We start from the raw sequence: 16,747 nt of genomic DNA, 5'->3' as shown, positions 1-16,747 counted from the left end.
AATGTTCACACCTCACCGATGTGTTTGCAGTCAGCTCCCCTTGTCTTTGTGTTTGTGTTCTCTCCTTCCCTCCTTCTGGCTGCCACCTGTGACTCGACCCCCATGCAGGCTTGCCAGGCAGTCTTTAATAACAGGGGCGCTCCCCTGACAGCCACTTTGATGGCGGGGAAGGAGCTGAGAGCCCAGCCACTGGTTTCCTTGGCAGAAGCTGCCTCCCCTGTCTCACCCTGGGAGATGCAGGAGCTTCCCGGTAATTACACCTTCTCCACCTCACCTCTCCACCTCCCTTTCAGAGGAGAACTATGGAGGTTGACACTTACCTCCTGCGGGGAGGCAGGCCAGGGTGGGGGTGGGGGAACCAAGGCAAGGTGCCAGGAGCCCAGGTTTGGGGTCGGGGAGTCAGTGGAGTCATGTGAGACAGAAACCTGTCAGAGAAGACCATCCTGAGGATTTTGATTTGTCTTGTTTGCTTGTTTCCATAAAAAGAAGTGACCAACAAACGGGAAGGTCACATCGTGTCAAGGGCAAACAAGGCCACCCCCTGCACACGCTGGCTCTCACAGGTGTCTGCCACTGTGCAAGGGAGGGGACCTCAAAGCGTGCTCTTTTAATCACCCCTGCCCCCGACTCTTTGACTTACCTGTCTCTCAGGTGCTGTGAGGACCAGAAAAAGAGTTCCCACTGGCGTTTGAGAGCCACCCCCCCTGACAATCAGGAAACCCTCACCAATAGAGGGTGCTTGTTTCTAGAAGAAGCCAAACCTCCACTACTGGGCCCCTGCTAGACGCTGGTGGTGGTGGTGGTGGTGGTGCGGTGTGGGGAGCCAGGGCAGCCAGCCCTGCTCTCAGGTTATTACTGGGCCCCAAACCCACACTGAGAGGAAGGAACTGAAGGTTGGGCTGGGGAGTCGACTTCCATCTCTGCAGGTGGCTTCCTTTCCCCGCCCCCCCCCCCTCACTAAGTGGTCCCTTGACAGTGTTGGGCCACCTCCTCCAGTGCTGGAGAATTCTAAACAAGGACAACTCAGGAATTGTGCTGTGTCGCTCCCCCTCCTCACTCCTGTCTCCCTCTTACTCTCAGCCTCTTCCTGCCTCTTGCCACCCCCACCCCTACCCATCTCTCTCTCCTCCTTCCCTTCTCCACCCCTGGCTTTCCATTTTCCTTTCCCACCAACTGGAAGTTGCTGTTGAGATTTGCACCGAGAGGCCTTTGTCAGCTGGGTGCATTACCTAATCTCCCCACGCCTCAGTTTGGAGATAATTATGCTCCTTAATGACTAGGTTTGTGCGATGCATATAAACCCTCAGTGAGCGGGGGTAGGGCACACAAGTTGTTTTCAGTGCCTTGTTCTTCCCCGCCCGCCATGGGCACGTGGGGACTTTCTTACATCGTCTCTGAATGCCGCCGGGGAAGGAACCGGAGGGAAATGCCCACGTTGTCTTTCATTCCCACAGTTGCTGTCATGACGCGAGGTCAAATCAGTGACCCGTGGACAGCAAAACTCTCCTGGGCACTGTCCCCTGGTCCTGCGCCACCTTCAAGACGGTTATTATGTTAAGAATCCATGTGCTTGTGGCCACTGTGGGCTGGGAGTGCCTTCTAGCCTAGTAGGCTCACCTTCCGGCATCATGTGGGGCCGTATTCTGCTGTGGTCCATAGAGGCGTAGGGGGCCAATTTCCGAAAGTGGACAGCCAGTCCTTCCTATCTAGTTTGTCTTAGTCTAGAAGCCCCACCGAAACCTAGGTGGCCCTGTTAGTATTTGAAATACCAGTGACAAAGGTTCCAGAACTTGTGGTTAGGCATAGTGGTTACTCTTTGCGCTGAGATCCATAAGGTGGGCAGTTTCAGCCACCAGCCTCTCCTCAGGGGAAAGAGGGGGCTTTCGAGCACTGAGATCTGTAAGGTGGGCAGTTCAAAGCCACCAGCCTCTCCTCAGGGGAAAGAGGGGGCTTTCGATTCCTGTAAAGAGTTACAGTCTCAGAACTCACAGGGCAGTCCTGCCCAACCTACAGGTCTCTGTGTGTCAGGATTGACTCAGTGGCGGTGAGGCTGGCTTTTGGTTTTTATCACAGCAACACAGGAGCCACGCGGTGCCTCAAACTGCCAGGTAGATGGTGCTCTGATGGAAAACGAATCGTTGGGAGGGGAGGGCCCTTCATGCGTTTTCGTTCATTATCTCACCTCCAGCCAGAAACTCTCCAAAGAACTAGGGCCAGGGACTCCGTACTGTTCAGGGACACTGTTCTGTCTTTAGATGTTAAGACATTCTTCCTGAGGTTGGACCCCAAAGGTGCTCCTGGAAAGTTTTGACTTTGCATGACAGGGTTGGGGTCCAGTTTAGCATGGGGGTTCTGGCCCTCTTCCTGAGTGACTCACAGTTTCTGTTGAGACTAGCCTTTTCCGCATTCATAAAATGCACCCAACCTCGCCTGCCTGCTTCAGACCACTGCCAGGAGGATTGGTTGTGACCATGCTGGCTTTAAAAGTAATCTCTCAAAAAACCAAAAACCCATCTACTTCCATCAAGTAGATTCCTAGAGAACAGAGTAGAACTGCCCTTGTGGGTTTCCAAGACTGCAAATTTTGACAGGAGTAGAAAGCCTCATCTTTCTCCCTTGGTGCAGCTGGTGGTTTCAAACTGCTGACCTTGTGGTTAGCAGCCAATGTGTCACCACTATGCTATTCTTAACAAAACATTATTTAATGACTCAGCAGAAAAATAAAACAAAGAAAGAGAGAGAGGGTCTTTGTGCTCTATAACATTCTCTCAAGTATTCTGCCCCAGAAACTTTCTCTCTATATACCGGTAAAGCTAGGTCATGGTAATAAAAATGAATCGACTGTGGTTAGCTAATGAGGAAATTGTGAGGATTCTCTGGGATCCTGCTGGGTGGAACACCATTGTATTGGTTGGTTAAAAAACCACCTCTGTGGAAGCCCAAAGCCAATCTGTAGGCAATTGGACATCCCCTTACAGAAAGGTCCTGGGGAGAAGACAGGCCAGGCCACTCAAGGTGCTGTATAGCACCAATGAAACATACAGTTTTCCTCTGGTTCCTTAATGCTTCCTCCCCACCATTATCATGGCCCGAATTCTACCTTACAAATCTGGCTAGATCAGAGCATATACATGGGTACATATAAGAACAGGGAATACAGGACGGATAAACTCCTCAGGACCAATATTGAGAGTAGCCATACCAGGAAGGGAAGGGGAAGGTGGGGGGAGAAAGGAGGAACCAATCCCAATGACCTACCTATAAACCCCTCTCAGGAAATGGACAACAGAGAAGGGGATAAATGGAGACATCAGACAGTGAAAGGCATGAAAAAATAATAATAATTTATAAATTATCAAGGGTTCATGAGGAAGGGAGAGAGGGAGAGGAAGGGGGAAAATGAGGAGCTGATACCAAGGGCTCGAGTAGAAAGAACTGCTTTGAAAATGATGATGGCAACATATGTACAAATGTGCTCGACACAATGGATGTATGTATGGATTGTGATAAGAGTTGTATGAGACCCTAATAGCATGATTTTTTAAAAAAAAGACATCACATCTGAGTCCCCCTCAGTACTGGGCATTCAGGGAAATCCTGATAGAGACTCCGAGGTCCCCTCTGTTTCTTCTCTTTTATTTTTTAAAATTTTTATTATGAATTGAGTAAAGTTTATAGAGCAGATCCCTGGGTCTCCGTTCCACAGCTCATGCACCCTTTGTTTCATCTGATTGATTACGACCTTCAGCATGCTACGTCACTTATCCCACTGTCTCTCCGAGTTTCCTCTTTGTGTCCCTCTTCTACCCCTAAGCCCTCCAAACTTTGTCACTGAGGAAACACTGGCTTTTTGATTCCCAAAAGTTTAATGAGTCCAAGGTGTGCCTATGTTCATAGTGTGGTTGTTCCCCTGGTAGACCTTCCTATTGTTTAGATGAAAATCGAGCCTTGGAGGTGTGGTCCGTTCTAGACACAAAGGGTGGCTAAGGGTCACTGTCTTGGGGATTCTACCAGTCTCTTTTAGGATTTTAAGTTTTTCCCCACATTTTCCCCTCACTCTGTCTAGGACCTTCCCATGTGATCTATTTCAGAGAAATCTATAATCTATAATCTAGTTCTTCTGGTCTCAGACACTTCAGTGCTTCGACTTCTCTGGGCTCTGTCACCTATTCTCTCTCCAAAACCACATGGAAGCATCAGTGCTGCTCCCCTGGGTCCAAGCAGTCATCTGCTTAGTGACCAGCCTTTCTGGGTTATGGCGAAAAGTTAAGAGATAGTGTTTCTAAAGAATGGTACCTGGCATGCAGCCATTCTTCAATAAATAGTTTTTGCCCTCCATGGGGTGCCTGTGTACCCAAGAATGGGCATGTGGCTGCCTTCACGCCTACACAATGGCCTTTCCATCCCTGATCCCACTATCTTTCATGTTGCTCTCTTTTCCTGAGCAAATGTTAGGTGTCAGTCATCATGCTGAATGTAGCATCCCCACAACAGAAGGTTACTCAAGGACACTTGGAAAGTTGGAGGTGGTGTTTGTGATTCCTGAATTCCGCCTCAAGCGTTTCTTGGTTCCATCTTCAAAGCTGGAACCTGAGCCTGGAATGACTGTTGGTCGGGGAATCCTCTGTCCTCCAGAAGGCCATGACGATCTATAGACTGTGCTGTTTGCTCTCACATTAAGAACTGGTCTTTGTTCTTTTATCTTCTTGGTATGTGAGGCAAACTCAACCAGTTCTCAGATTCACGGGTGACTCTGGAGTGCGGCTAGCCCTTGCTTTGACCTGTTTGCTCTGAGTAATACTTTTTGGACAGATGCAGCTGGAATTTGCAACCCTTTTAAATTGAAGTTCAAGAAAATCATGCATGGGAATCATCAATGTGCTGGTTTCTGAAATTGCAGCGATAATTGATGCATGTTTCTTCTTCCATTGAGCCTTCTGGGACTCCACTGTTTGTTGTTATTAACGACTGCCAAGCCAACACTAACTCACAGTCCCCTCCCTACACAACAGGATGGATCCTGGCCTGGCCTTGTGTCATGCGCCTCAGTGCTTGTAAGCTTGAGTTCATTCCTGGGGCCTCGTTCACACTGACTGACCGTCACCTTCACCAAATATGAGGTCCTCCCTCCAGACGTCGGGTCCAAAGCAAGTGGTTCAGAAACCGTTCTACGGTGAGCCTCAAGCTTTTCAATGGCTGATTTTTGGAAGCGGATCATTAGGTCTTCCTTCTTAGTCTCTCTTCATCCGGGAGCTCTGCTAGAACCTGCCCAGCCTGCTGGTGTTTGGGCTATAACGCCAACAGAACCTGGAGTGTTCTGTTCCCAGTTGCTGTCCCGTCACTCCATCGTGTAGCGATCTGTGTATCCCAGAAAGAGACGAAGGCCAGTCCAGTGCGGTCTCCATCATCACCGCTCTGTTGGCGACCCTGGCTTCAGTCGCCGTGTTAAAAACCATGTCACAGGGCTTCCTTCTTCTTTGAAAGTCACCCAGAGTTGTCACCAACCCTTTTCTTGGCATCGGTCTCTCCTGATGTCACGTTTGAAGGGAATGAGGGAAAGCCTCTCCATCCCTGCGTCCCAGGAACACTTGTTTTTTGGGTCTTCCTCCTTGGACCGGATACGGTCATGCTTCCGGCATTCCACAACACACTCCGCAGGCTTCACCGAACCTCACCATTTGAATCCAGCCTCACAGCAATAGGGAAACTCCCTCTGTCTGACAAATCGACAGATGGCTGATAGAAAGGGCTGCTAGCTACCCGCCTTTACTTTCCAGAGGAAGAAGAAGGAAAGAGTTCAAATCTTGTTGGCTCTGGGCTAAAAAATACAAGATGCCTAAAATGGAAAACGTCAACTGTGCCTGGGAATGTGGATTTCAATGGATGTTGGTCAGTGGACTTCCCAGCCCCACCCCGTGGCTCCTGATAAGACCCTCTTCACCTCCACCTGCTTCCCTTTTAGAAGGAAAGCCCTCTCCAGTGTGCCCAAACATACCCTCACCCTCACCCTCACCCTCACCCTCACCCTCACCCTCACCTTCCTTCTTTCCCAGCAAAAGTTCTCCAAGGTTCAAGTGTCCCTGGCATACCCAGCTTCACCTTCTAACACATGACTAGCCCTGTCTCCCTTCCTTTCTTCCCGGTCACCCTGGCAGCTTAGAAGCATCCTCAGAGATTTTGAAGGATGGTAGGATCATAAAAATAACATGCCGACGGAGTAGAGGAGGGAATGCATCATCCACCATCGCCGCTCTCTCTTTCCAGCTCTCCAGCTATAGAAACTATCGTCTGTGAACAGGCAGGAATCAACAGAGGGATGAGGACTGAACACAAGGAGGGTGCATGGCAGGCGAGCAAGTCCACAGCCATCCCTGTTGAAGGGTCAGCCGGGTGGGACCGTCTCCACTCATGGTGCCCTGCAGGGCTTGCTTTGGGGCACTACCATTGCCCAGTGTTGTGCCCACACCAATCTCCACCCCCAGGATCTGTGGTGAAGTGAGGAGGAGCCGGGGCTGTAGGCTCCTCGGTGATGCCCACGCCCGTGGGATCTGGGAGCAGAAGAGTAATGTGTTTCAATGAAGAGCCTATCGATCACTGAGGAGTTAAGTGAAGGCCCGATGCTCCTCTCTGGACTCCCGGCCCTGGACGCTGCCTTATTACCGGGTGGATTGGTTCCTTTTACATCAGCGTCTTCCGGAATCAATAGCCAGCAATGATAGCTCCGACCAGTGGAAATTATACAGGGGCACAGTCGGGGGGGGGGGGGGTGCGTGGCAGGCAGCTCCCAGACAATCTATTCAGGGTCACTTTCATTCCTCTCACCCTCTTAGGGTTGGGGTCAGGGTTCATCTGGCCCCTGAAGCTGGGAACATGGAAGCACGAGTGCTAATGAGCAGCAAACCAATCCTGCTGCTCTCTTGGCCAGCAGAGTCCCTTGTAGATCACAGAGAAGAAACGAAATCATCCTGGAGTAAGAGTGTTGCCATGTGGAACAAGTGGCAATGGGCCTTGATGGCTTTCATAAACTCATCTTGGTCTGTGTGTGTGCGTGTATGCGTGTGCATGTATGTGCACGCATGCACATGCATATGCGTGGGAGTGATTTGGGTGAATGTCACTTTGGGCTTCCATTCCACAATTCATAATTCATGCCCATTTGCATCATGGCACCAATGGGCAACCCACGCTGTGCCACTGCTCTCCCCAGTTTCTCCCTGTGTTTCCTGCTGACCTTCACCCTTCTTCCTCTCTCCTGCCCCGAGTTTTATTCTGGAAGGAATTTGGCCCTATGGATCTCCCACCCCTGCTGGTCCTAAGATGTACGTATCTCCCTGCTGTTACTAGTCACCTTAGAGGCCTATCAGTTGGCTGAATGTTGAGTCGTGGGGGCATGTTCAGTTCCAGGCATGAAGGGTGTTTAAGGGCCTTGTCTTGGGGGTTCCACCGGCCTCCATCAGACCTGTCAGCCTGGTCTTGATTTGTTTGGTTCTGAGTTATGTTCTTGGGTCTTCTTTCTTCTCTCAATGGGGAGTGTTGGTAGTCTGGACGCTAGTGTGCAGTAGGCCTTGCTTCAAGTCCTGGCCCCAACACCTGCGACCTGGTGAGGGCCACCTCTTTTACCACCCAAGTCACGCTTTCTTTGATGTGAAAAATACTTGTCATACAGGTGTGTCGTGGGGCATGGAAAAGACAAACTATTTCATGAACTATTTCAGCTCCTGGGGAATTGCCACTCACCCTGTGATCCTGTGTATTTTTCTTCTTTGTTTCAGGTATTATTATTTTTTTTCTCTGGTAGAGAAGATACTTGGAGAGTGAGATCTGGAAAGGTGGACACCTTTGGAAGGTAAGAGGAACCCTGGTAGTGTAGTGGGCTACTCACTCAACTGCTAACCACAAGGTCAGTAGTTCAAACCCACCAGTCGCTCTATAGGAGAATGATGAAGCTGTCTATTGTCTTTCCAAGGCTTTTCCTGGGCTCCCTGCCCCAGGCGAGGTCCACACCTGCTCTCAGAACTTCTGAGTCCCATCACCTCCGATGAGGCCATGCTGGGTGTGCAAACTCATCCACCCCTCGTCCCTGCCTCTCCTGCTTAGTCCCTGGCAGAGAAGCAGGACTGTGAGTCTGGTCTGTGACGAGAGAGGACCATTTCCAGATGTGGAGTGTATAATCCCTTTGGTTCTGCTGTGGCTGCCGAGGGAGCACTGTACAACTGTGTCATACAGCACAGGGCAGAGTGAGACAAATGGGTAACAGGATTCTCTTAGCGCACAGTGCTGGAGGGGAGCTAGCACAATGCAATTTGCATGCATGCAGACTCGCTTCTTCCCATTGTGCATGCTTTCAAAGACTGGTGACTGGGGAGAGGGTTGACGACCAAGGGTAAAACTGATCAGACAGTGCAAAGGCTGTGTGTTGGGCTGGGTTGTCTAGAGATACAAAACCAGTGATGCTCACAGATGTATAACAAGCAACATGATATCAAGAAGTCATCTGATGTCAAGAAGGTGGCCCAGCCCAGTCCAACTCAAGACCATGGGTCCGATATTAGCCAAGGTCCTCTTCAGACTTAGGTAGCTGATGGTCAATAAAGCGGAAAGGTGATGTGGGGAGCGGGGAGGTCACAGGGCACACCGGGTGCAGAGTCGAGTGGGTCAAAGGTCAATGTGAACATGGCCAGTGCTGCTTCCAGGGCAGTCTGCCCTCTGGGGACATCCCTGGGTGCAGCTACAGAATCCAAGCAAATAGGAAGGCCAAAGAGAAGGGCTAGAGAGGGGCTGCCAGTATGTGTCTTATCAAAGGACCACATTTCCAAGGAGGCATCACTAGGCAATTGTGCGATTGACAGGTTGGACTCCACCCCTGCCTCCACATCATAAAAACCCTAAACAAACCAAACTCACTGCCATCTAATCCATTCTGGCTCGTGGTGAGCCCACAGGTCAGGGTAGAATGTCCCCTGTGGTTTTCCTAAGACTCTAATTCTTTACGGGAATAGAAAGTTTCATCTTTCTCCAGCACAATGGCTCTCACTGCCCACGAGTCAGTACTGACTCCAAGCAATCCCCCTGTGGGTTCTGAGACAGTAACTGTTTTCGGGAGTAGAAAGTCCCATCTTTCTCCTGAGGAGCTGCTGGTGGTTTTGAACTGCTGACCATGCCGATTGCAGCACAAAGCATAACCACCAGGGCTGGTGGCTTCTAAATATTGACCTTGTGAGCTGCCCAATGCAGCATAACCACTATGCCAAGAGCTGGCCCATGGCTGTAACAGCAACCCCAGTGCAGCTTGTTTTGCTTCCTGCTACAGCACAGAATCGATGGTTCAGTGGTGGAACAGTTACCTCCCCCAAGGGAGATCTGGGTGTGCCTTTTGGCTGGTTCACCTCATGCATAGATGCCACCCTAATCTGTCACTGCGGGATTGTGTGTTGCTACCACACCAAACTGTTTCAGTAGCGTTACCAGGCTCAGATGAACGAGGAAGAAAAGCCTGGCAAACTAGACTCACGAAAAAGTCAGTCTGGGAAAACGCTGTGGATCACCATAGTCCTATCTCATTATTCCCAGGCCACCATGGGTCAGGGACCGGCGAGGTGGCTGCTCACTGCCACAGCAGTACTTCATTCCCCCGCTGCTCCATCAGTGTGTCCTGCTGTGGTGGCTTGTGTGCGGCTGAGATGCTGGAAGCCAGGCCGCTGGCGTTTCAAATCCCTGCAGGGTGAACAGGTTTCAGTAGTACTTGCAGACTCAGAGAGAGGAGGAAGAGGGGCCTGGCAATCCTCTCCTGATAATCAGCCAGTGGAAACCCCATGGGGGGCAATGGAAGACTAACAGTGTTGGGAGGGGAGCCTGTTGGAGCCGCTCACCTTGAAGTCAGCAGCCAAGGGCTTAAACCAACTCGCCACCATGTTCTCCTAAGCTTGGGAGGTGCTGAAAACACACCGCGGCTGCGGCAGGGGAGGTGAGCAGGCCAGCGAGTGTGAAGCCGCTCTCTGTGTTGTATCGAGTGTTGGACCATGAGTTGGAGCCCACCTGCTGGCCCCTAACATTAGTCACTGTGAGTTGGCATTGATGGGGGAAGGCAGTGGGTAATAATAAGAGCTGCACAGGGCATCAGTGCCCGGCCTGTGTGATGTCTGCTGATCTCATTGGGTGACCGCAAAATAGTTCTGAGACTTGAGGCCCGAGCTTCGCAGCACTGGGCCGATCGCTCACCCACTCTGTGTCTCCAGGGTTTCATGGATAAACAGCCTAGCAAGTCACCGCACACACCTTTGCCACGTGCCTGACCAAATTGTGGAAGCTGCTTGCTTAAACAGACCGCCGTCTTGTCTTGGGCAGTTGGGTTTGGGCCTACCTTTTCAGCATGTTCAGAGCAGCCCCGAGGGGATGGCAGCCGTCCTTCTCAGAGTGGGGATGCCGCTGGGATTGGGGAGACGATGTCGGATAGTTGGTAACAAAGTGCTCCACACTCTCTGGGCACGGTAGGACTAGGTGCTATCCAGTTGATTACAAGGATCCCTGTTGTAGTGGTGTAGTGGTGGGCTACTAAGCCCAAGATCAGCAGTTCAAGCCACCAGCCACTCTGCTGGAGGAAGACAAATACTCCCATAAAGATTGACAGTCTCAGAAACTGCCCCACAGGGGCCATTCTGCCCTGGCCTGTAGGGTCACTGTGAGTTGGCACTGTGGTTGTGAGTTTGGTTTTATGTTTCGGTTTGGTTGAGTTGATTGTGACTCAGAGTAACCCACACGACAGAGCAGAGCATCACCCTAACCCCTCAGGGTTTTCCAGGCTCTAATCTTGATGGGAGCCCATGCCCAGGCCTTTTGTCCGAAGACTTGGTCAGTGAAGTCAAATTGCCCGCCGTGCCGTTAGCAGCGGGCGCTTAACTCTTTGAACCACCATGTGCATTGCCATCATTTTAGGCCTCAGCGAAAGAGGCCTGGTGGAGAAATGGTTAAATAGCCCACTGCTGACTGACAGGTAGGCAGTTTGAACCCAACCAGGTGCTCACAGGGAGAAAGACCCATGAAGTTGGAACCCCAATAAGTCAAATCCAAGAATTGAGGAATTTCAAGATGGTAGGATTTCCAAGATGGCCAACCTTGGTGGGAGCAGACAGCAGTACCTGTCTCCCTTGGAGAGGCTGGTGGGTTTGAAAGACCACCATCCACGGTGAGCAGCCCCACCCCTGACCCCCAGCACCACCCCAGGAAAGGTTAGCCTTGAGCACAAATCCTCAGAGCCCACATCTCTTCTGTGCAGGTCACGACAGCTTCTATTTTACAGTGAGCGTGACTTAAGTGGGGGGAGCCCCTGGTGGTGTAGTGGTTATTCGTTGGACTACTAACCACAGGGTGAGCAGTTAGAAACCACCAGTCAGCTGTAGGAGAAAAGAGAGACTGTCTACTCCCATAAAGAGTGACAGTCTCAGAAACCCACAGAGGCAGTTCTACCCTGTCCTGTAGCTGTGAGTCGATGGCTATCATTTTAGCTCGGTTTTGTGGCTCAAGGACAAGAAATATGTGTCTAACCAATATTTTGGGGGAAGTACAAATTGAGGGTTATGTAGAATGGCTGGGAAGGGGGATTGCTGGGGGGAGTAAATTCATGTGTCGGCAGTGATAGTTACCAGTTGGGGCTTATATTAAGTACCAATTGTAGCATGCAACTAGAGGCCATCCTCCTTAGAGCTGATATGGGATGAAGTGGTCATGAGATGCCCTGTGCCCACTTCCTTGCCCCATTATGATACATTAAAAAAAAACAACCACCAAAAATCTGTGTGTATTTTAACCGCAGAGGATTCCACTCTCTGTCTCCTAGCCCACACCTTCCGTGGAAAGAAAACTGGCAATGTTGAGTGTTTACCCCATTAGTATTCAATTATATTTCCTAGATAAACAGCTGGAGGCCATCTCTTCAGTGACAAATGTGTTTGATTTGACTTAATCACTACCACAAGGCACGAAGCCTGCGCATGTTTGCCACAGTACAGTTTTAACCAGGAAGGGGGATCCACGCTGTCAGGGGGAGGGGAGGGGACACAAAAAGAAAAAAAAAAGGAAGTGGGATGGGAGAGACCAAGAGACACACAGAGAGGGCGGAGCTAAGCACTGGAAAGTTAACCATGCCATTGAAAAGAAAAAGGATGGGGGAAAAAGAAAGAAGAAAAGACCCATGCTTGCCTGTGCAGCATCTCTGGGTGGTGCCAATGGTCATGGTGCCAGGTTGGAGGTTCAAGTCCACCCAGAGATGCCTTAGAAGACAGGCCTGGTGATTCACTGGAATATCCCAGGCAACAAAAACCTTATAGCCCATGGTCCCTCCTCCTCTGAAACCCCTGTGGTCACTGAGCCTCAGCATGGGATAGCCACTGGTTTGACTTCCCCGGCCTCTTGTTGAAGTAAATGTTGGTGGAGGAAAGGACACAAATCCTTTTGGAAGAGGCTCAGGAATCATCACAGTTTGAAAACCTCCATCTACCAGGACTCGGGACACACAGCGGGGCATATCGGCATCCCACAACCATGACACTCTGTGGAGTGGTGAGCCACTTGATACGGCTGTTTGGGCCACAGTCTTTGAAATGCTCAACAAAAGACAAGGTAGGACCATATGAACCAGTTGTGAGGGAATCCTTTGAACCCTGAGATGTCTGTGTACCGAGCCTCCTTGATTCAAGAGATGTAGAACTATAACACAAGAGAGTGGTGAAGTGGCAACAGCACCAAGAACAGGAATGAGCAGTGGGGCTCCCTGGTCCATAGACTGGAAGGAGGCTTGCTCTAAGAGTGGGTAGCCTCCAGTCACTTCATCAGGGGAGCTAGGTTTGCTGACCCACATAGTTAGAACTGGGCTCCTTTGGGCTGAGGCGTGAGTCAGAGCGGTATGACCTTTGGTCAACTATCAGCAGTGCCAAATGAGCTTTGAAACACTGGCTGAGCATGGGTCAGACCAAGGGGCCGCAAGGCTGACAAGTTAAGGACCAGGGAGAGAAGTATGGCTGCAGGCACAGCTGAAACAGGATACTTCTGACCAAAGAACTGTATCCTGAGCACTTCTATCCTGAATTGTAACCTGCTCACTTTCCTAATAAGGCCCCTAATTGTGAGCATCAACAGATTATAGAACTCAGCATAGAAGTAGAGAGCCATAGGAAGGGCAGTTAGTGACTGCATTGGCAAAAGAGGACAGAGAGTGGAGACCTGCCTGACCTCCGCCTTGGAGGAATTAGCTTTAGACTAATGCTGAGTTTCATTCGCATTTGCCCTTGTGAAGTCAGAGGTCAGATGCCTCTGCCATGCCATTCTTACACCCTCCAAACGCCTTAAACCCAACCCTTTCCCTAAAGTACCGTGTTAGACCAGGCTGTCTAGAAACAAATCTAGTGACACTCAGCTGTGTACAAGATAGAGCTTTATATCAAGAAGTAATTATATAACAGAAAGGGATCTCAGCTCAGTCCAACTGAAGTCCATAAGTCAGATCTCACCTCACTCACTTCCATCGTGTCAATGCTGACTCCTAGCAACAGCCTGTGGGCTTCCAAGACTGTAACTGTTGACAGCAGTAGAAAGCCCAGTCTTTCTCCCACGGAGCTGCTGGTGGTTTAGAACTACCACTGCACCACCAGGGCTCCTAGCCCATAAGTCCCTCTTTAGCCTGACATAGCCACATGTTGGGGACACAGAACAGTGAACCAGGAAGATCACAAGCTGGCGGTTGCAGTCATGTGGATCTTAAGTCATTAAAAACATGACATTGGCAGCTCTCAGGTCAGGTAGCCCACTGGAGGCCACTCCTCAAGGCAGGCAGAGTTCCAGCAGTCAGGCAGGCAAAGGAGCAGAGAGACAGAGAAAGCGCTTCCCAGATTCCTCACACTTATCCCCAAGGCCACACCCCCAATGATGTGTCATCAAGCTACCACTTGATTGACAGGTTTGGCTCCACCCCTAGCCATGAGTGTCTAGTTGACTTAAAATGACGCAACTGTTGGGAGCCAATAGCCTTTAAGACCCTGGCCTCAGACACGTAGCAGAAACTTGGCCACTTTCTAACAGCAAGGCTTTGTTTCCTGCCCAACTTCGCCCCCACATTCCAAGCTACTGTAGCATGAGCAGTTCCGATAACTGACCTTGTTGCCATTAGTCAAAGTACTGAGCACCCATTGAACTTCAGATATACCATATTAGGAACATAGTGATAAGTTCACCCGTATGTCACCACGATGTCTTTGAGTACTGTTGCGCACCCTTTGTACCTTATTGGGAACATGTGACTGATTGGTTGTTGTACAGTGTGCGGTTGTTACACAGTGTGCTTCATTGGAATATGTGCCTCCCACTTCCTTCTCTGTTGTGAATATATACCCAGAGTTTTGGCAAAATAAACGGGCTTGATCAGCACTTGTCTTGCCCCATGTCTCTCTTTCTTTTTCCCATCCAGGTTCGTTGCCCCTCCGGGTCACTGTGTGAGAGTCTCGCTGGACGAGACCCTAACAGCAACTTCCACAAGTAACCACTCTCTTTTCTGTCTTGGAATACTTCATTTTAAGGATCTTGTCATCCCAGTGGTTTCTTAGCCATACCTTTTGAAGAAGTTCTTGGTTTGGTGGCCTTCCATGAGTCAGGAGCTAGATGTAAGGTCCGTGTCCTGAAGAGGAACAGTGACTGGAAGGAAGCAGAAAGAGGAGTAATGGATTCAGCTGACAGATGGGATTTGATAACCCTTCCCTTCTGGAGGAGCCGCCGGAGTCTCCCTCCTTTGCTGCTTAGCTCTTCGGCGTGGACACAGGTGGACAGTTGGTCTACAGCCTCTCTGGGCTGCTACAAGGAGCTCAGGAGAGAACCATGGGCTAACAGCTCCCACAGCTCTTCCGTCGTTGGCCCCAATGTGATGGGGAGCCAGGGATAGCTTGGGGTGTAATACTCCACAGGAGAAAGAGGAGACAGTCTGTGTCCAGAAAGTTCACAGCCCAGGAAACTCTAGGGGGCATTGCTACTCTGTACCTCAGATTGCTAGTGAGCTGGCATAGAGTCAATGGCAATGGGTAGTCAAGGTAGTTCAGTCTAGCACAGTGGTTCTCAACCTTCCTCATGCCGCGACCCTTTAATACAGTTCCATCTGTTGTGGTGGCCCCCCAACCATACAATTATTTTTTGTTGCTATTTCATCACTGTCATTTTGCTACTGTTATGAATCGGGCGACCCCGGGAAAGGGTTGTTTGACCCCCAAAGGGGTCGCGACCCACAGGTTGAGAACCGCTGGTCTAGCTAGTCTAGTGCGTGTAGTTTGGTGTAGTCTAGCCAGTGAAATTCTTCCCCACTTGTCCTCTGCTTTTGTTTTGTTGAGCCTTTTATTCTTATTTATTTATTGGGTGGTGGTGGCAAAGTCCTACTAAAGGCTGGGCACGTGCCTTGCTTGCTGTTCAAATCCCCCTCTCAGAGCTTTAGTGAGTGACACTCTTAAGCCCAGTCCTTGGTGAGTGGTGGTACTACTCCATGGAGGTTCTAGCCGAGATTGGATCTCCTACTTCTATGCCTTACAGCCAGTGGGGGAGGTGTCACTCCGACACTCCCACCCTATGCTCCCATCCCAGCACCTAAGTAGCTCTTACTCTGCCACTACTTCCCGAGGCATCTTACCACCCCTGTCTCAAAGGGTGCATTGTGCTCCTACCACCCCAGCCCATCTACTGAGGCCAGTTATTTGGGGGCAGTGGCAGGAGCCCTGGTGGGATACATATTTGGCTGCTAATCGCAAGTTCAGCAGTTCACAACCCCCAGCTCCTCCATGTGAGAAAGATGCGGCTCTCTGTTCCCATCAAGATTCATAGTCTCAGAAACTGTGCTAGTGAGATCATGTTATGTCAACTAGAAGACGTATGGAAGTAGTGTAGGGGTGGAATCCAACCGTCCATCAGATCCTAGTCTGATGGTGTCTTTGTGGGGGTGTGGATTTTTCATATGGAGAGGCCTGGGAACTTATTTCTCTCTGTCACATTGCCTTCCTGCCTGCTGGGACTCTGCCATGGACCCTGAGAGCTGTCGGCAGCCTGCCACGTTTCCTTGGGTCCATAGGACTCCACTCACTGGACCGTGATTGTCCTGCATTCTGCATCATTGCATGTGGCTGTGTGAGTCTGAAGAGGGACGAATGGACTCATATCAGATGTATGGACTTGAGTTGGACTGGGCTGCTTTCTTGATATATAATTACTTCTTGCTATCAAGCTCTTTCTTATACATAGGTGAATGTCACTGGATTGATTCCTCTCGTCAACCCGGCCTGGCACAGGAAATCCTTAAGGATATAGTTCTATCCTGTTCTAAGGAGACTAGACTTGTTGTCTGTGGGTTTGGTTTTGGAATGTAGGGAGTGTCTAACTGAATATTGGCTAAGAGTCATGCATTTGGACAAGGAGGGGGGGAGCTGGCGGAAGAGAGGCAGCATGCTGAGAGCTGCAGAAGTCAGCACCCTTAAGGAGAAGGGATACTTCTATGATTTATGTTGCCATACATGTTGAACGAGTGAGTGCACAAGGCCCTTTCAAAGTGTGGAGGCAAGGCTGTTAGTTTGAGCACTAAGGCATGACTGACCCAAGCCATGGAGTTTTCCATCACACTGCATGTGAAAAAGTCGCCGATGGGAGACCAAATTCACGCATTTGAATTACCGTCCTGGGGACAAAATACCGAATGTACCATGGACTTACAGAACAACAAATGAATTTGTCT

The sequence above is a fragment of the Tenrec ecaudatus genome, chromosome 12 (genome assembly GCF_050624435.1).
Source record: "Tenrec ecaudatus isolate mTenEca1 chromosome 12, mTenEca1.hap1, whole genome shotgun sequence".
Classification (NCBI taxonomy): Eukaryota; Metazoa; Chordata; class Mammalia; order Afrosoricida; family Tenrecidae; genus Tenrec; species Tenrec ecaudatus.
The sequence above is the reverse complement of the archived record's forward strand: the minus strand, read 5'-3'. Positions refer to the sequence as shown.